Source organism: Setaria italica, chromosome IX, assembly GCF_000263155.2.
Source record: "Setaria italica strain Yugu1 chromosome IX, Setaria_italica_v2.0, whole genome shotgun sequence".
Classification (NCBI taxonomy): domain Eukaryota; kingdom Viridiplantae; phylum Streptophyta; class Magnoliopsida; order Poales; family Poaceae; genus Setaria; species Setaria italica.
Window position 1 is genome coordinate 31,242,098 of NC_028458.1, and position 21,207 is coordinate 31,263,304.

At 43.5% G+C, this 21,207-nt stretch overlaps 1 pseudogene; it reads left to right on the forward strand.

Annotated features, from left to right (window-relative positions):
* Window positions 1–6,760: 6,760 nt before the first annotated feature.
* LOC101774338 lies at window positions 6,761–20,165 on the forward strand (annotated as a pseudogene).
* Window positions 20,166–21,207: the final 1,042 nt, after the last annotated feature.

Genomic DNA, 21,207 nt, shown 5'->3' on the forward strand with positions numbered 1-21,207 from the left:
CCAGGCGCATGAAATGTGCAATAGTAGATTGGATCTACTACCGGGTAGGAATTTTGTCGTATGCGTGTGCTTCGGTAAAACAGCCGTAACTTTTCGATACGATCTCGGATCGAGGCGAATTTTATATGGAAATTGATCTACAGAAAAAGTTACACATAAAATTCAATAACTTTGCCGCTTTTGGTGAAATTAGATTTCCCAAATTCAGCTTGGAAGATGGAGTTACGGGCCTTTGAAGTTTGGAACGTTAGAACGCCTGACTCTGTTTTGCAGGATGGATGGATCTTGTGATCAGTATGGCCCCCTTGTGTATGTGATGTATGTGTGTAACTCTTTCGTAACCTGCGTGTCGCGCGTACGGCAACACGGCTGGAGCCATATGTGTTGTCACCTTAATGTATTTAATGGTCTGCGTACCAATCTGTGATGATCCAAGCAACTATGTAATCTTCATTACTAGCTATTAGGTGCAATAGCATGTTCTAGTTCTTGGAGGACTCATCACCAGGAGGATGGCAAAAATGGAACATGGAGATGGAGATCACCATGGTGAACAGGTTCTATGGAGACGGAGATCACCATAAGAAAACGGGCCATACTGTGTCACAACTGTGTGAATGCTATTCTCTATGTTTTACTTCCTGCATAATGTGATGTTAGAAGTAGAACGATCCCTCGCAAAGTTTATGTTTGTATGCCCTCTCAACTAAAACTTGCACCGTCCCATGTCTTGTACAATTGGTGGTGGGTCTATGAAATTAGGGTGCCACTAGTTTTCCTTGACTAGATGGGTTTGGGTCGGACACTTACACGCATAAGGGTTGGTTTGCTTAACAAGGTTACCTTAACGGTTAAGGACCTTGGGGTATAAAGGTTGCGCGCCGAGACATGGAGATGTCACCAAACAACAGGAGTCATATGTGATATGATTAGTAAGGAGTTGCTTACCGATCTACCTTGTTTGCTAGCGGTGATGCTAAAGCTCACTAGTAGACTTGTTAATTGTGGATCCTGAATCACTAAGTATCAATAGAGGGATATTGATTTTAGTGGGAGTAGATTCTGTTAAATAAGTTTAATGTGATTTACTCTATCATGGATACGTTTATCTTAGTGTATTTTGCATTACTTTTGTTATAGATTAAATGGCACCTAGCAAAACCACACCGTTTGCTTTGCGTTCGGTCCTTGAGAAGGACAAGTTGAATGGAACAAACTACTCGGATTGGATCTGTAACCTGAGAATTGTTCTCAGGGCTGATAAAAATGAAGATGTTCTGGACACCCCAATAGCAGAAGTACCTGCTGATGATGCATCTGCTGCCGTTAAGGCTGCTTACAAGAAAGCATTTGATGCTAATCTTGAGGTAAGATGCCTTATGCTTGCTTGCTTGGAACCCGAGCTGCAGATGCAGTTCGAAACAAATCATGAGGCGCATGATATGATCGTGGCGCTCAAGGATATGTTCCAGACACAGGTCAGGACTGAAAGGTTCAATGTGTCCAAGGCTTTTCTGGAGTGCAAGCTAGCAGAAGGCGCAGCAGTAGGACCACACGTAATCAAGATCGTTGGTTATACTCAGCGATTGAAGAAGCTAGGCTTCCCAATGGGCAAAGAGTTGGCCACTGAATTCATTCTTTTGTCTCTTTTGCCTAGCTATGGGAACTTCATCTTGAACTACCATATGCATGGGACGGAGAAGGATCTGAATGAACTGTGTGGTATGCTCAAGACAGCAGAAGTTGACATTAAGAAAAGCGCTAGTAGCAGCCATATGATGGTTGTACAGAACAAACCTAGCTTTAAAAAGAAGGACAACTCTTGGAAGAAGAACGGCAAGGCTGGAGTGTCCAAGCCAAACCTAGCGCTCAAGGCTAAAACTGGACCTGCTCCAAATAAATAGTGCTTTTATTGTCACGAACATGGTCACTGGAAGAGAAATTGCAAGCAGTACCTAGCTTCGTTGAAGAATGGCGGAAGTAAGAGTACTTCCACCTCAGGTACGCTTGTGATTAATGTTATAGATAACATATTTCTCGTTGATACAATTATTAATTCTTGGGTATTTGATATCGGATCGGTTGCTCATATTTGCAATTCGATGCAGGGAATGATAAGAAGTAGAAGCGTTGAAAGAGGAGAAGTTGATTTCCGCGTGGGCAATAATGCAAGAGTTGCTGCGTTGACCGTCGGGACGACACAACTCGACGTCCCGTCAGGATTTATTATGGAATTGAATAATTGTTATTTCGTTCCTAGTTTAAGTCGAAATATTTTGTCTCCTTCATGCTTGATGAAGGATGGTTAATCATTTGTGAGTGAAAACAATGGTTGTGTGATCTCTAAGAATGATATGTTTATGGCTTTTGCACCTATTGTGAATGGATTGTTTGTTTTAAATCTTGATGGTTCACCTGTCTGTAACATAAATGCTAAAAGGCATCGGCCTAATGATTTGAGTACTACCTACATGTGGCATTGTCGTTTGGGTCATATAAGTGAGAAATGCATGAAGAAGCTCCATACTGATGGACTTTTAACTTCGTTTGATTTTGAATCATACGAGACATGTGAGACTTGCTTACTGGGCAAGATGACCAAGGCACCTTTCATAGGTTTTCCTGAGAGAGCATTAGACTTGTTGGAGCTCGTACATACTGATGTATGTGGATCAATGAGCACGACGGCCAGAGGAAGGTACCAATGCTTCATAACTTTTACTGATGATTTTAGTAGATATGGATATGTCTACTTAATGAGGCACAAGTTTGAAACCTTTGAAAAGTTCAAGGAATTTCATAATGAAGTTGAAAATTAGCGTGGCAAGAAAATTAAGGCCTTGCGATCTGATCGTGGAGGCGACTATTTGAGCCACGAATTTAGCAATCATCTGAAGAGTTGCGGAGTTGTTCCACAGCTTACGCCGCCTAGAACACCTCAGAGAAACGGTATATCTGAGCGACGTAATCGAACTTTGTTAGACATGGTTCGATCAATGATGAGCCAGTCGGACCTACCATTATCATTTTAGGGATACGCGCTAGAAACAGCAGCTTTCACACTTAATAGGGTACCGTCTAAATCCGTAGTTAAGACACCATATGAGATGTGGACTGGAAAGACTCCCAGTTTGTCTTTTCTTAAGATTTGGGGATGTGAAGTATTTGTCAAGCGACTTCAGTCGGACAAGATTACACCCAAGTCGGATAAGTGCATTCTCGTGGGATATCCAAAGGAAACTTTAGTATATTATTTCTTCAACCGATCAGAGGGCAAAGTGTTTGTCGCTCGGAACGGGGTTTTCCTAGAGAAAGAGTTTCTCAAAGGGGAAAAGAGTGGAAAGATAGTGCGTCTTGAAGAAGTTGGAGATGAGCCAATCGGGCAAGAATCAACGAGTGATGCTAACGTAGTAGAACAAGTTCAGATACCCGTGGCAAGAGAAGCACCACCACAACCACGAAGGTTGGCAAGGCTCTACGAACAGCAGGAAATATTATTGTTGGACAATGATGAGCCTGCGACATATGCAGAAACAATGATGGACCCAGACTCCAAAAAATGGCAGAGTGCCATGCAATCCAAAATAGAGTCCATGGGAGACAATCAAGTTTGAAACTTGGTTGACCCGCCTGATGGTGTTAAAGCTATAGAGTGCAAGTGGATCTATAAGAAGAAAAGGGACATGAATGGAAATGTTCACATCTATAAAGCACGACTTGTCGCAAAAGGTTTTTGACAAGTTCAAGGAGTTGACTACAACGAGACCTTCTCGCCCGTAGTGATGCTTAAGTCCATTCGGATTATTCTAGCTATAGCTGCATATTTCGATTATGAGATATGGCAGATAAATGTCAAGACAACTTTCCTGAATGGAAACCTAACTGAGGACGTGTATATGATACAGCCCGAAGGTTTTGTTGATCCGAACAATGCTGGAAAGGTATGCAAACTTCAGAAATCAATTTATGGGTTGAAGCAAGCATCTAGGAGTTGGAAAGTTCATTTTGATGAAATGGTCAAAGGGTTTGGCTTCATTAAGAATGAAGAAGAGTTTTGTGTTTACAAGAAGGTTAGTGGGAGCTCTGTAGTATTTCTAATCTTATATGTGGATGACATATTACTGATTGGCAACAACATTCCTATGCTTGAGTCCGTAAAGACTTCACTGAAAAATAGTTTTTCGATGAAGGACTTAGGGGAAGGAGCATATATTCTTGGCATCAAAATCTATAGAGATAGATCGAGAAGGCTTATAGGATTAAGCCAAGATATTTACATTGACAAAGTGTTGAAACGGTTCAACATGGAAGAGGCGAAGAAAGGGTTCTTGCCTATGTCACATGGCATACACCTTAGCAAGACTTAGTGTCCTTTGACTACTGATGAGCGGGATCGTATGAGTAGAGTGCCATATGCTTCGGCTATCGGTTCTATCATGTATGCAATGATAAGTACTCACCCAAATGTTTCATATGCACTAAGTATGACAACAAGACACCAGTCTGATCCGGGTGGGAGTCACTGGACGGTGGTGAAAAATATTCTTAAGTACTTCAGAAGGACTAAAGATATGTTCCTCGTCTATGGAGGTGAGGAGGAGCTCGTTGTAACAGGTTATACCGATGCTAGTTTCCAAACCGAAAGAGACGATTCAAAATCACAATCAGGATTTGTGTTCACACTAAATGGTGGTGTTGTTACCTAGAAGAGTTGCAAGCAAGATACGGTGGCTGATTCTTTGATAGAAGCCGAGTACATTGCGACTTCAGAAGCTGCGAAGGAGGGTGTTTGGATAAGGAATTTCCTTATTGAGCTTGGTGTGTTCCCGAATGCATCTAGCCCATTGAATCTCTAATGTGATAACAATGGGGCTATTGCACAAGCAAAGGAGCCAAGGAATCACCAGAAGAACAAACACGTAATGTAGTGATTTTATCTCATTCGAGACTTCATTAACCGGGGTGAGATCAAGATATGCAAAATACACACGGATCTGAACATTTCTAATCCGTTGACAAAGCCACTCCCTCAGGCTTAGCATGATGCGCATGTACCTTCTAGATTGACTCTAGTGCAAGTGGGAGATTGTTGGAGGTATGCCCTAGAGGCAATCATAAAGATGATGATATTCCATTTGTATCCATGTTTTATATTGTCTTCCTTGAATATCCATTAAAGGCTACTTGAATTGATTTGCAATTATGTGCATTGTATGTGAAACTCTTTACTTGTATGGTTATGCTAAAGTTGTCCCTAGTCAGAGTTCATGTGAGGACACACATGAACATTAGACTAGTACATGTATTAGTTGATGACTATGTTTCACAAGTCATGGACATGGAGATGTCAAACTAATAATGTAGGCATATGTGGAGACATATGCTAGGACTGACCCAACACGAGAAGTAGTTCTCTCTTTATACAACATGTATGCTTTATCCTTAGACCTGAGATTGTCGCATGTACTCAAGATGTGGATCGTCTTACTTAGGGGCTATCAAACGCTACACCATAACAGGGTAGTTAAAAAGGTAGCTTTCGGGTTTGTCAAGAAGCATGCTGTGAGGCATTGTCAAATCAAGATGGAATTTGCCCCTCTCTAATTGAGAGTGATATCTCTAGGTCCCTCGAGTGATCGGATCCGAAAATGCATGGCCATGCTACGTACGGTTAAGAGTTAACCTACAAAGGGATTCCGAATCACAGGATCGAGAAAGAGCGGTCGGCTTGGAGCTAGACCAAATATCGTGAGGCAAAGGGAGTAGCAAGTACGTGATGTCGTGACGGTTCATCTGATATGATCTTCGTGTGCGTATAGGAGTTGGCATGTCTTGCTAGATGCCGCTACCGACTATTGGGCCGAGTAGGAGTACTCGGGCCATGTCTATACGTATCTGAACTTATAGGGTTACACACTTATGGGGTTGGATGCCCAATTTGGATGTGATCCGAATTGAATCAGGTTTAGGAGTACTAATGGGCCTTGGACCCAGAGGCCCGTCAGGAACCTCTATAAATAGAGGGGTGGGGGCGCCCTAGGGTTTCATCCCTTTGGCTGAAAGCACATCTTCCATGCCTTCCACGCCCTCGCCCTGTTGCAACTCGCGGACCTAGTAGTCTGGCTTGCAACGCTTCTTCCCTGCACGTGTGGATACCTTGGAGGTGTTGCACCTGCAGCACTTGGACGAGCCGCCGACGAGCTACGACGAGCCGCGGCACGAGGATGACCTTCCTGCACGTGGATGAGCTATTGAGGAGCTTATCGATGTCGACGTGATCGACTACGTGTTCGACTACGCTGATCGACTTCGCTGCCCCAACGTGATTCTATATCTTCCGCACCAGTGCGTCGAGTGGTAATCCCGTGATCCATATACGGCAGTTTTCCTGGTTTACGCGGTAGAAAAATTTTGTTTTGTGCTAGCGTAGCCTACCTTGTATCCCAACACAAAGCGCAGGTGACATCACCATCGTGGAAGACGAGGGCTGCGCTCCCTGCTTCACTCCTCGCATGCGCCCTCCTCTCCCCCAACTCCTCGACTCATCATCTCCCTCTTCATCGACGCCTACGAGGATGCTACCGCCACTGATGGCCAGATGCCTGCACTGCCGCTGCCGTCCTCACCATCAACGGTCGGGATGCTCGCGACGCCATGTTCATCTTGTAAGTTGTCTTCACTGCTGTTGCCTGATCCGCTTGTTGGGGTGGTGAATCTCCGATGCTAACGCATGCCCCGTGGACCTTGTCCTCGTGGAGCCATGGTGCTGCGCATGGAGAAGGCGTCTGTCCTGTGCGGGTGGAGGATGTTGGAGGTATGCCCTAGAGGCAATCATAGAGATGATGATATTCCATTTGTATCCATGATTTGTATACTGTGTTCATTGAATTTCCATTAAAGGCTACTTGAATTGATTTGCAATTATGTGAATTGTATGTGAAACTCTTTACTTGTATGGTTATTCTAAAGTTGTCCCTAGTCGGAGTTCATGTGAGGACACACATGAATATTAGACTAGCACATGTATTAGTTGATGACTATGTTTCACAAGTCATGGACATGGAGATGTTGAACTAATAATGTGGACACATGTGGAGACATGTGCTAGGACTGACCCAACACGAGAAGTAATTCTCTGTTTAAACAACATATATGCTTTGTCCTTAGACCTGAGATTGTCGCATGTATTCAAGATGCGGATCGACCTACTTAGTGGCTATCAAACGCTACGCCGTAACAGGGTAGTTATAAAGGTAGCTTTCGGGTTTGTCAAGAAGCATGCTATGAGACATGGTCAATCGAGATGGGATTTGCTCCTCTCTGATTGAGAGTGATATCTCTAGGCCCCTCGAGTGATCGGATCCAAAAATGCATGGCCATGCTACGTACGGTTAAGAGTTAACCTACAAAGGGATTCCGAATCACAGGATCGAGAAAGAGCGGTTGGCTTGAAGCTAGACCAAATATCGCGAGGCAAAAGGAATAGCATGTATATTATGTTGTGATGGTTCGTCTGATATGATCTTCGTGTGCGTATAAGAGTTGGCACGTCTTGCTAGAGGCCGCTACCGACTATTGGGCCGAGTAGGAGTACTCGGGCCATGTCTATACGTATCCGAACCCATAGGGTCACACACTTAAGGGGTTGGAAGCCCAATTCGGATGTGATCCGAGTTGGATTAGGTTTAGAAGTACTAATGGGCCTCGGACCCAGAGGCCCGTCAGGAACCTCTATAAATAGAGGGGTGGGGGCGCCCTAGGGTTTACACCTTTTGGCGAAACACATCTGCCGCGCCTCCCACGCCCTCGCCTGTTGCAACTCGCGGATTTAGCAGTCCGGCTTGCGACTCTTCCTCCCTGCACGTGTGGATACCTTGGAGGTGTTGCACCTGCAGCACTTGGACGAGCCGCCGATGAGCCACGACGAGCCGACGACGAGCCAACGACAAGCCGCGGCACGAGGGCGATCTTACTGCACGTGGACGAGCTGTTGAGGAGCTGCTGGACGCTGACGTGATCGACTACGTACGACTATGTTGATCGACTACGTACGACTACGTTGATTGTCTTCGCTGCATCGACGCAAATCTACATCTTCCGCACCAGTAGTGCGTCGAGTGGTAATCCCGTGATCCTTATACGGCAGTTCTTCCTGGTTTTACGTGGTAGAAATTTTGATTTGCGCTAGTGTAGCCTACCTCGTATCCCAACAGTGGTATCAGAGCCGTAGCTGTTTAGTTTTGGATTCGGGATGTGTGCATATGGAGATATGCGAGTTTTCAGTTTGATCTATGTCCTGGTTTCGTGCTCTTGCTGCAATGGTAGTGTAACGACATAATCCTACCGGTCGGTTTCCGCCATCGGAGTTAAGTGATACATGTAATTCCAGTTGCAGTGAGCAAAGATCAATATGATTGGTCGAATCGAAATCTAGGGTCATACGCCAGGCGCATTAGATGTGCAATAGTAGATGGAATCTACTACCGGGGTCGGGATTTTTGCCGTATGCGTATGCTTCGGTAAATCAGCCGTAACTTTTCGGTACGATCTTGGATCGGGACGAATTTTATATGAAAATTGATCTATAGACAAAGTTACACATGAAATTCAACGGCTTTGCCGTTTTCGGCGAAATTAGATTTCCCAAATTCGGCTTGGAAGATGGAGTTTCGGGCATCCGAAGTTTGGAACGTTAGGACGCTTAACTCTGTTTTGCAGGATGTATGCATCTTGTGATCAGTATAGCCCCTTTGTGTATGTGATGCATGTGTGTAACTCATTCGTGACCTGCGTGTCGCGCGTACGGCAACACGGCAGGAGCCATATGTGTTGTCACTTTATTGTATTTAATGGTCTGCGTACCAATCTTTGATGATCCAAGCAACTATGTAATCTTCATTACTAGCTTATTTACTAGCTATTAGGCCTAATAGCATGTTCTAGTTCTTGGAGGACTCATCACCAGGAGGATGGCGCACATGGAACATGGAGATGGAGATCACCATGGTGAAAAGGTTCTATGGAGATGGAGATCACCATATGAAAATGGTGTCACAACTGTGTGAATGCTATTCTGTTTATGTTTTACTTTCTGCATGCTGTGATGTTAGAAGTAGAACGATCCCTCACAAAGTTTAAGTTAGTATGCCCTCCCAACTAAAACTTGCACCGTCCCATGTCTTGTACAATTAGTGGTGGGTCTATGAAATTAGGGTACCACTAGTTTTCCTTGACTAGACGGGTTTGTGTCGGACACTTACACGCATAAGGGTTGGTTTTCTTAACAAGGTTATCTTAACGGTTAAGGACCTTGGGGCATAAAGGTTGGGCGCCGAGACATAGAGATGTCACCCAACAATAGGAGTCATATGTGATATGATTAGCAAAAGTTGCTTACCGATCTACCTTGTTTTCTAGCGGTGATGCTAAAGCTGACTAGTAGACTTGTTAGTTGTGGATCCAGAATCACTAAGTTTCAATAGAGGGATATTGATTTTAGTGGGAGTAGATTCTGTTAAAATAGTTTAATGTGATTTGCTCTATCATGGATACGTTTGTCTTAGTGTATTTTGCATTACTTTTGTTGTAGATTAAATGGCACCTAACAGCACTACACTGTTTGCTTTGCGTTCGGTCCTTGAGAAGGACAAGTTGAATGGAACAAATTACTCGGATTGGATCCATAACCTGAGAATTGTTCTCAGGGCTGAGAAAAAGGAAGATGTTCTAGACAACCCACTACCAGAAGAACCTGCTGATGATGCACCCGCTGCTACTAAGAATGCTTACAAGAAAGCATGTGATGCTAACCTCGAAGTAAGCTGCCTTATGCTTGCTTGCATGGAACCCGAGCTGCAGATGCAGTTCAAAACAAATCATGAGGCGCACGATATGATCGTGGCGCTTAGAGACATGTTCCAAACACAGGCCAGGACTGAAAGGTTCAATGTGTCTAAGGCCTTTGTGGAGAGCAAGCTTGCAGAAGGCGCAGCAGTAGGACCACACGTAATCAAGATGGTTGGTTACACTCAACGGTTGGAGAAGCTAGGCTTCCCACTGGGCCAAGAGTTGGCCACTAATTTCATTCTTTTGTCTCTTCCGCCTAGCTATGGGAACTTCATCTCGAACTACCATATGCATGGGACGGAGAAGGGTCTGAATGAGCTGTGTGGCATGCTTAAAACAGCAGAGGCTGACATCAAGAAAAGCACTAGTACCAGCCATGTGATGGCTATACAGAACAAGCCTAGCTTTAAGAAGAAGGGCAATTCTTGGAAGAAGAAGGGCAAGGCTGGAACGTCCAAGCCAAACAGCGCCCAAGGTTAAAGCTGGACGTGGACCTGCTCCAGACAAAGAGTGCTTTTACTGTCATGAACTTGGTCACTCGAAGAGAAACTGCAAGCAGTACCTAGCTTCGTTGAAGAATGGCAGAAGTAAGAGTACTTCTACCTCAGGTACGCTTGTTGTTAATGTTATAGACAACATTTTTCTCGCTGATACAATTATTAATTCTTGGGTATTTTATACCGGATCGGTTGCTCATATTTGCAATTCGATGCAGGGAATGATAAGAAGTAGAAGTGTGGAAAGAGGAGAAGTTGATTTCCGCGTGGGCAATAATGCAAGAGTTGCTGCGTTGACCGTCGGGACAATGCAACTCCACCTCCCGTCAGGATTTATTATGGAGTTGAATAATTGTTATTTCGTTCCTAGTTTAAGTCGAAACATTTTGTCTCCTTCATGCTTGATGAAGGATGGTTACTCATTTGCGAGTGAAAGCAATGGTTGTGTGATCTCTAAGAATGATATGTTTATGGCTTTTGCACCCATTGTGAATGGATTATTTGTTTTAAATCTTGATGGTTCACCTGTCTGTAACGTAAGTGCTAAAAGGCCTCGGCCTAATGATTTGAGTCCTACCTACTTGTGGCATTGTCGTTTGGGTCATATAAGTGAAAAGCGCATGAAGAAGCTCCATTCTGATGGACTTCTAACTTCGTTTGATTTTGAATCATACGAGACATGTGAGGCTTGCTTGCTAGGCAAGATGACCAAGACGCCTTTCACAGGATTTCCTGAGAGAGCAGTAGACTTGTTGGAACTCGTACATAGTGATGTATGCGGACCAATGAACACGACAGCTAGAGGAGGATTCCAATACTTCATAACTTTTACTGATGATTTTAGTAGATATGGCTATGTCTACTTGATGAGGCACAAGTCTGAAACCTTTGAAAAGTTCAAGGAATTTCAGAATGAAGTTGAAAATCAGCATGGCAAGAAAATTAAGGCCTTACGATCTGATCGTGGAGGCGAGTATTTGAGCCACGAGTTTAACAATCATCTAAAGAGTTGCGGAATTGTTCCACAACTTACGCCGCCTGGAACACCTCAGAGAAACGGTGTATCCGAGCGACGTAATCGAACTTTATTATATGTGGTTCGATCAATGATGAGCCAGTTGGACCTACCGCTGTCATTTTGGGGATACGCTCTAGAAACGGCAGCTTTCACACTTAATAGGGTACCATCTAAATCCGTAGTTAAGACACCATATGAGATATGGACTGGAAAGGTTCCTAGTTTGTCTTTTCTAAAGATTTGGGGATGTGAAGTGTTTGTCAAGCGACTTCAGTCGGACAAGATCACACCCAAGTTGGATAAGTGCATTTTCGTGGGATATCCAAAGGAAACTTTGGGATATTATTTCTACAACCGATCAGAAGGCAAAGTGTTTGTCGCTCGGAACGAGGTTTTCCTAAAGAAAGAGTTTCTCAAAGGAGAAAAGAGTGGAAAGACAGTGCATCTTGAAGAAGTTTAAGATGAGCCAATCAGGCAAGAATCAAAGAGTGATGCTAACGTAGCAGAACAAGTTGAGATACCCATTGCAAGAGAAGCACCGCCACAACCACGAAGGTCGGCAAGGCTCCGCAAAATGCGGGAAATATTATTGTTGGACAATGATGAGCCTGCGACATATGCAGAAGCAATGATGGACCCAGACTCCGAAAAATGGCAGAGTGCCATGCAATCCGAAATAGAGTCCATGGGAGACAATCAAGTTTGGAACTTGGTTGACCCGCCTGATGGTGTTAAAGCCATAGAGTGCAAGTGGATCTATAAGAAGAAAAAGGACATGGATGGAAATGTTCACATCTATAAAGCACGACTTGTCACAAAAGGTTTTCGACAAGTTCAAGGAGTTGACTACGACAAGACCTTCTCGCCCGTAGTGATGCTTAAGTCCATTTGGATTATTCTAGCTATAGCTGCATATTTCGATTATGAGATATGGCGGATGGATGTCAAGATAGCTTTCCTGAATGGAAACCTACCTGAGGACGTGTATATGATACAGCCCGAGGGTTTTGTTGATCCGAAAAATGCTGGAAAGGTATGCAAGCTTCAGAGATCCATTTATGGATTGAAGCAAGCATCTAGGAGTTGGAACATTCGTTTTGATGAAGTGGTCAAAGGGTTTGACTTCACCAAGAACGAAGAAGAGTCTTGTGTTTACAAGAAGGTTAGTGGGAGCTCTGTAGTATTTCTAATCTTATATGTGGATGACATATTACTGATTGGAAATAACATTCCTATGCTTGAGTCCGTAAAGACTTCACTGAAAAATAGTTTTTCGATGAAGGACTTAGGGGAAGCGGCATATATTCTGGGCATTAAGATCCATAGAGATAGATCGAGAAGGCTTATAGGTTTAAGCCAAGATACTTACATTGACAAAGTGTTGAAGCGGTTTCGCATGGAAGAGGCAAGAAAGGGTTCTTGCCTATGTCACATGGCATACATCTCAGCAAGACTCAGTGTCCTTCGACTGCTGATGAGCGGGATCGCATGAGTAGAGTGCCATATGCCTCGGCTATTGGATCTATCATGTATGCAATGATAAGTATTCGCCTAGATGTTTCATATGCGCTAAGTATGACAAGCAGACACCAATCTGATCCAGGTGAGAGTCACTAGACAGCGGTGAAAAACATTCTTAAGTACTTGAGAAGGACTAAAGATATGTTCCTCGTCTATGGAGGTGAGGAGGAGCTCGTTGTAACGGGTTACACCGATGCTAGTTTCCAAACCGACACAGATGATTCAAAGTCACAATCAGGATTTGTGTTCACGCTAAATGGTGGTGCTGTTAGTTGGAAGAGTTCCAAACAAGAGACGGTGGCCGATTCTACGACAGAAGCCGAGTACATCGCGGCTTCGGAAGCCGCGAAGGAAGGTGTTTGGATAAGGAATTTCCTCATTGAGCTTGGTGTGTTCCCGAATGCGTCTAGCCCATTGAATCTCTACAGTGATAATAATGGGGCAATTGCGCAAGCAAAGGAGCCAAGGAACCACCAGAAGAACAAACACGTAATGCGGCGATTTCATCTCATTTGAGACTTTGTTAACCGGGGTTAGATCAAGATATGCAAAATACACACAGATCAGAACATTTCTGATCCGTTGACAAAACCACTCCCGCAGGCTAAGCATAATGCGCATGTAAGAGCTATGGGTATTAGGTACCTTCTAGATTCACTCTAGTGCAAGTGGGAGACTGTTGGAGGTATGCCCTAGAGGCAATCGTAGAGATGATGATATTCCATTTGTATCCATGATTTGTATACTGTGTTCATTGAATATCCATTAAAGGCTACTTGAATTGATTTGCAATTATGTGAATTGTATGTGAAACTCTTTACTTGTATGGTTATTCTAAAGTTGTCCCTAGTCGGAGTTCATGTGAGGACACACATGAATATTAGACTAGCACATGTATTAGTTGATGACTATGTTTCACAAGTCATGGACATGGAGATGTTGAACTAATAATGTGGACACATGTGGAGACATGTGCTAGGACTGACCCAACACGAGAAGTAGTTCTCTCTTTAAACAACATATACGCCTTGTCCTTAGACCTGAGATTGTCGCATGTATTGAAGATGTGGATCGACCTACTTAGGGGCTATGAAACGCTACGCCGTAACAGGGTAGTTATAAAGGTAGCTTTCGGGTTTGTCAAGAAGCATGCTATGAGACATGGTCAATCGAGATGGGATTTGCTCCTCTCTGATTGAGAGTGATATCTCTAGGCCCCTCGAGTGATCAGATCCGAAAATGCATGGCCATGCTACGTACGGTTAAGAGTTAACCTACAAAGGGATTCTGAATCACAGGATCGAGAAAGAGCGGTTGGCTTGAAGCTAGACCAAATATCGCGAGGCAAAAGGAATAGCATGTATATTATGTTGTGATGGTTCGTCTGATATGATCTTCGTGTGCGTATAGGAGTTGGCACGTCTTGCTAGAGGCCGCTACCGACTATTGGGCCGAGTAGGAGTACTCGGGCCATGTCTATACGTATCCGAACCCATAGGGTCACACACTTAAGGGGTTGGAAGCCCAATTCGGATGTGATCCGAGTTGGATTAGGTTTAGAAGTACTAATGGGCCTCGGACCCAGAGGCCCGTCAGGAACCTCTATAAATAGAGGGGTGGGGGCGCCCTAGGGTTTACACCTTTTGGCGAAACACATCTGTCGCGCCTCCCACGCCCTCGCCTGTTGCAACTCGCGGATTTAGCAGTCCGGCTTGCGACTCTTCCTCCCTGCACGTGTGGATACCTTGGAGGTGTTGCACCTGCAGCACTTGGACGAGCCGCCGATGAGCCACGACGAGCCACGACGAGCCGACGACGAGCCGCGGCACGAGGGCGATCTTGCTGCACGTGGACGAGCTGTTGAGGAGCTGCTGGACGCTGACGTGATCGACTACGTACGACTACGTTGATTGTCTTCGCTGCATCGACGCAAATCTACATCTTCCGCACCAGTAGTGCGTCGAGTGGTAATCCCGTGATCCTTATACGGCAGTTCTTACTGGTTTTACGTGGTAGAAATTTTGATTTGCGCTAGTGTAGTCTACCTCGTATCCCAACAGAGGACTCTGGCTTAGGTTCTTGGCCACCTCCTGCTGTCCTGCATGGAACTGCAACCACCTCCCTTCCGGTTGCCTCCTAGCGCAGATCTGCTCCTTCAGAATCAGTCCTAGCTCTGGTTATTTGAGCTCGAAGTAAGAAAAACTATGGAATACCCTTTTTCTTCTATAATTATCTGATTCCTATCAAATCATTCTTGGCGGCAAATCTTTCTTTGATCTATTAGCAATAGTTAGTCTCTCATCTTAAGTTTCAATCTGTGGCACCATATTTTTCTCTCTGTTATTTCGGAGTATAATACTGAATCAAAATATGGCCTATTAAAGTCCACTATTGCCTGCTAAAGTTAGTGTCGTATGTAGTTGTTCAAAAAAAAAAGCTCATGTATATTGCAATTCAAAATAGCAGTAGTTGTTCTTTGCTATCAATCTTCCAAAAGCTTGAAGCTGAGCTCCATAGCTTTAACAACAAATGTACAGTAGCTATTAAATCTTCCAAAAGCTCGAGACTGAGCTTCATAGCTTGAACAAACATTAATAAATGTACAGTAAAAATAAGGATCTTTTCAATTGACAAGGAAATATTGTCATCTTTTGGCGCAAGAATATTGATAAATCAATCCTCTTTTAATAACCAGGCCAATAAGGATGTAAGTGTTGTTTGTATTTCTACGCCACTCAGAGAAAAAGTTCCATTATTCCTAAAAATTTAAAACATTTTTCATAACTAATTTTATCATGAATAAGAGTCACCATTTCTGTTGGGGTAAGAAGAAAAATTCCCTGATTGGATTAAAGTACAGAATTATTTTGTGTATTCGTTGTTAGGCCCAGCAAGAGAATCCAAATACAGCTTGGAATCCGTCTTTCTTTCATAAATTATTGGTACATGTGTGCCCAAACTTGAAGCCTCTATGAACTGTAGAAAAATCTTATGGAATGATACAAGATGTTCAAGATTATTTTTGTCTTTGGTGGATGATGACAGGGTCATTGTGGCTCCGGTTGAGCATTTGTTGCCATGGAGTGCCTCCAGGAACGCTTTAGCATTCATACAACCAACATGGATATTTGTTACATTATTTTAAACTAGCATTCTTGGTCCTTTACTCACTTGAATAAGCTATTGTTTCTTTTTTCTTGAAGATCATTTCACTGTCAGTAAATGACCTGCTCGCAGGCTGCAGTTTTATGCGCAGTGATGTTTATGATGGAGGCCGGTTATCCTATTATCATGGCATGGCGCTACTTTTTTCAAAATGATCTTGTCACATATGAGATATTAGTCTACTTCTACTTTCTGCAACTTGACTGCCTCTGTATGCTCCAGCAGTATCCTACTGTTTGAAGAAATTTTCTTCACTATATCTGCTAGAAGATTATAGGGTAAATCTGAACTGTGATAACTTTTTTCCCTCCCAAAACAGTATGACAGTAGTATAAGCAAATCGTAATCATCGATTGTCTAAAATAACATAAGCTTCTACAGTCTCTTTTATGCAATAATGAGTAACAATAATGAGTAACACATAAGAATTTTGCAAACAGAACCTGTCATATTATTTTTAATAATCTAAGGCATGATTCATCATGATCTTCCACAGTTTGAACTGTTGATTTTATTGAAAAGTTTTTTTTGTAACACACCATTCGTCCAATTTTATTGACTTCTACAGGGACAACAATCTTAGCCCTTTGGTTTTAATGGTAGGTTTCACAGGTTCGCTTCTACTTGCTATTATGGATTTTATTCCTTGCTCTTAGCTACAACCACTAAAAAATAGTGTAGCTAGATAAAAATGATTCCCTTATTTGTTTCACCTTCTCATGATCTTATTATGAATTTCATCTCTTCTTGGCTATATGTATTCCTAGCAAATATAGCTAGCTGAAAAAATTACGTTCATGTTGCCTTTGGATGTTTGATGAAATACAGGGCCTTGGATTACTAGCGTGCTCATCATGCTGCCTGACATTGGCATCCATCCCCATGTTTTAGAGTGATCCAATATGCATCCATGGCTGTGATCTTCTCCTTGACAATTCAGAGTGATCCAAGATGCATGGATCCATGGTTGTTTCTACAATATGATTTTGTTGGCCTTCCCTAGATGTGAAGGGCGTGACCATGAAGATTTGATTAGTTCCTGATTGACCTCCTCCTCTCCTTTAGATTCAACAATTCAGAGCTGAAGGGACCAGTTAAGTCTTTCGTGGGATACTGTTTGGTCAGATATTACAAAATACATATTGGATACAGTGCACATATTGTCATGTGCTTCATTTTTGACAATAGATTGCTTTTATTTTTTAATTTTCCTCTTAAGTTTAGTTATGTAATACCGGTGCTTTTTTAATCTAAGGAATACTTCCTCCGTCCGAAATTACATATCGTTTTGGGTTAGCACGGGTACTTTAAATCTAAGGAATATAGATTTTGCTAATCTGCCGTAGCGTTAGAATAGGCATTGTACTAGTGTGGTAAATATACAGGAGCATTTCTAAAGCTGGCATTTGAATGCTAGCCCTTCGTAAGGATGTCAAAAAAATAAATATCCCAGTGGCCAATAGGTGGTTGAGGGGGACAGACCTGCTCGGCATGCTGAAACACCGATCCGAGGGTGGTGGCCTTCTCAGAAAGGTCATCCAGCTTCTTGGCCAACGATGCCACGGTTGCCCCACTTGGCCAGATCTTGGAGCCTGGTAGCGAGCGGAGAGTTCTTCCTCTTAGTTTTGGGGATACAGAGACACGGAACCAGAGTCCATAGCAATCCTATACCAATACGTCACAAAGAGGGCGTGATTGGTGGAAAGACGTAACCGGGGGCGTGGTTTAGGCTTCAGCCACGAGGTGCAGGACAACGAGGTACTGCTTTATGCAAGATTTGGACATCAAGCTTCTGCATTGAATAACACGGAGGACCTGGAAAATCTGCTTAACTCCAGTGTAAGCTCCAAATCGGCTCGCGAGTGATGCAAGGCATGCCAATCAATTTGACTTGAAAATTAAAAGGTAAACATTAAATTTTTGAGCTGATCGGCAGCGAAGCCTTTCGAACTCATGGGTAGGCGTTCTTGAATAAACACAATAACAGATAGATATTTAATATAAGCATGCAGTGTAAATAAAACATTAATGACATGTGCCATAGGCTATGTCAACCAACGGGCTAAGATAAAATATTGTAACACAACCGCCACAAAAGGGAGTCCTTGTTAACTACATACTTACCAGATAAGCTAACGGATCTAGCCAATATCTTGATAAGTGTATTGAACTCAGACAAGGTAATACGAATAAGAGGACATTGGCATCAATCTACTAACTTAAAAGATTAGAACGTAACAACAAGGACCAGCCGATGCTAACCCTACACAAGCCAGATACATTAACAGATCTTAATTAATATCTTGATAAGTGTATTGAACTTAGACAAGACAACACGGATGAGAGGGCATTAACTTCAACCTGTCAACATAAAAGACTAAAGCATAATCACCAAAAGTCTCTTGGCTACCGCTTACAAGCCGATTAAGATAACAAAATATAATCAATGTCATGACCGTGTATTGAACTTAGACAAGGTAACACGGTGAGAGGGCATTAACTTCGACCCATTAATCTTAACAGACAAGTTTGCGGTAACAAGGCCTCGTACGTGCCCCTATCGGTTCAATGATGTCCTCACACTTCTGCGTGATACGGATAAAACCCAATCCAGGCATCATCTCTCAATAGTAGCATGCTGACATCAGAGGTCAGACAGTTAGCAATACGAGAGGCAGGGGTAAAGATCTATCGGACCTAACATGTGTAAAACAATAAAAGCATGCAAGATCTACCAGCCGATACGATCTGATAACTGGAACGTTAAACAAGGCAAGAGAACTGATGAAGATAACCTAACCAGATCTAAGTTGTTCGATAACTTGAGCAACATTGAAAACAAGTAGAATATTGGACAAAACCTAGAAAGTTCTACTTGCAATCTAAGATAACTCGATAACTAGTCACATGATAATATCAAAATACAAGACTTAACTTAGAAAGTTCTAATAGAGGCCGTAATGACTGAGTGACGGTACTTACAAGCTCGCCCGATTCAGCCTTGCGTGCTAGAAGGAACTCGTCGAATCTACTCTACTCCTACTCCTAGGATTTTAGCGGCGTGACGTCGAAAGGTTATATTAATTGATTGATTGAGAGATCTCTTTACAATGACCAGGGAGTACATATTTATACCCTGAATTAACAACTACTAATCTGGTAGGATAATGACTCGTACAAAATTTCCCTAGGAATAAAAGAAAATATTAAAATACATGTTCCCTTCCGTAGAGTCACGATTCCATGCAAGTTCCCTACTGATGCCAGCTTCTTCCTTATCCAATACGTACTGCAACTCCATCGGTACCATCTTCCAAAAACCATGCAAGTCCTCGTATGGCACAATTACTCCACACGCATGCCAAAAACCATGCAAGTCCTCATATGGCACAATTACTCCACACGCATATGCATGCATCAGCCACATTAATCTATACCTAATATAAAAAGAGCGGTTATTTCTTCCAACTGTCATGGTCATTTTGCAAAAAAGTCCCTCAACTTTCATGGAATAAACCCGCAGTCCAAATTTGGAAGAAGGGGAGCTCGGGTGGAAAAAGAAGGGAAGGGAGGGGGATAAAGGGGAAAAAGCTTCTCCTTTCTTCAAACCAGAGAGACGAACGAGAGGGATTGGGTGCGGGCGGCGGCCGGAGCAAGGTGCCCCGCTGCTGCCACTGCGCGCCTCGGCGGCGAGATCGGCCAGGCGTGGATCCCACTTGTTAGAGGGCTTTATCCCTCGTCTCCAAACTCCAGCCAGAGGAGGTGCTGGTCCTGGACGCGGTTTGGAGCACATCGTACAGGGGTCGGCTCGCGGTCGATGAGTACGTGAAGGGGAAACTGGAGACCCGCGTCGCACAGTGGCAGGGTGGGGTGGGCGCGGCCAAAGCCGTGGTGGCGCTGGCCCCGCCCGGGAGCGTGGTGGACGGGCTAGGCGTGGTGGTGTTCGTGGAGTGCGAGATCCGGGGCAAGGCGGCTAGCATGGTGGTGACGTGGCCAGCGGGCACGAGGCCCGCGGAGTTCGGGGTCATGCGGCGCGTGGCAGTGGAACTCGGCATCGACACCGCGAAGATCACGGCCAGGGTCTCCGGCCGGCTGAGCTGGATGCGTTGTACACTTAGGATTGAGATGTTCTCTGTTACCGCTTCTGATTCCGTTGGCTGTGTTGTTGAGTCATTTGACGAGTTGGGTTTAAGACAATTTGGGGAGAAATATGAGATGTATCAGACGAGTTTGGGGTGATTTGATATATGAATGAATCTTTGGATATGCGGATGAACAAATTCTGATCTCACTTGTGTCATTGCTGCCGTACTGAAGCTGCCTTGCTTATGCTTGATGACCATGAAAATTGGTTGCCAGCCAGACAGCCACTCCATTTTCTGATGAATCTTCAGTGAAGGCTTGCTGGACTTCCCTTCCTCACTTCGAATTGATTTGATTTGCCTGAGATTCACAACGTGCAACCTAATTTTGTAGGTGAACCCTGGCTCTCTGTTGTTGAGGAGCCAAGCCCCTGAGTTTATAAATTGAACTCCGATTTGCCAGGATGTTGTGTTCAATGCAGTTGTTTCTTCAGTTAAAAAAATCAGCTTACATATAGTAGTAGCAGCAGTTTGTGGCATCATTGTAAACACACAGACTGCTAATAAGCGCGAATTAGTTGGGTGTTTCTGTTTATAGACTCAACACAGCAATATAACACATTGGATAGTGTTTCCTGCAATTTGTACAAGTGGAATCGAGTAAAAATAAAACACAATAAAATAAGACAGAGTACTGACATTTAAGCATATTTGAAATAAGATGCTATATTAAGATTTAAACACATTGGATAGCGTTCTTAGACCCAATAGCATTTGAAAGCCTGAAACAAACCCGGTCATGGGCTGGGCTATATTTGATGGGTTCCAGGTTGGTCATCTGGATCAACATCTGCAAGCTCTTGTTGATCCAAAGCTGAAAATCTGAAATGAGGACGCTTGCTAGAGGCATCTGTTTAAGTGAATCGCAATGCCAGCTTCAATGTGATTTTAGAGAATTCTCTTGAACGAATCTTTAACGGGAAGGAAAATTCCTGCATTGCGCTTGAACCGTCAGCTTTATGTTGGGTGGATTGGCTGTTTTTCTTATTTGTGTGTGATTGAGTGTAACTTTGTTCAA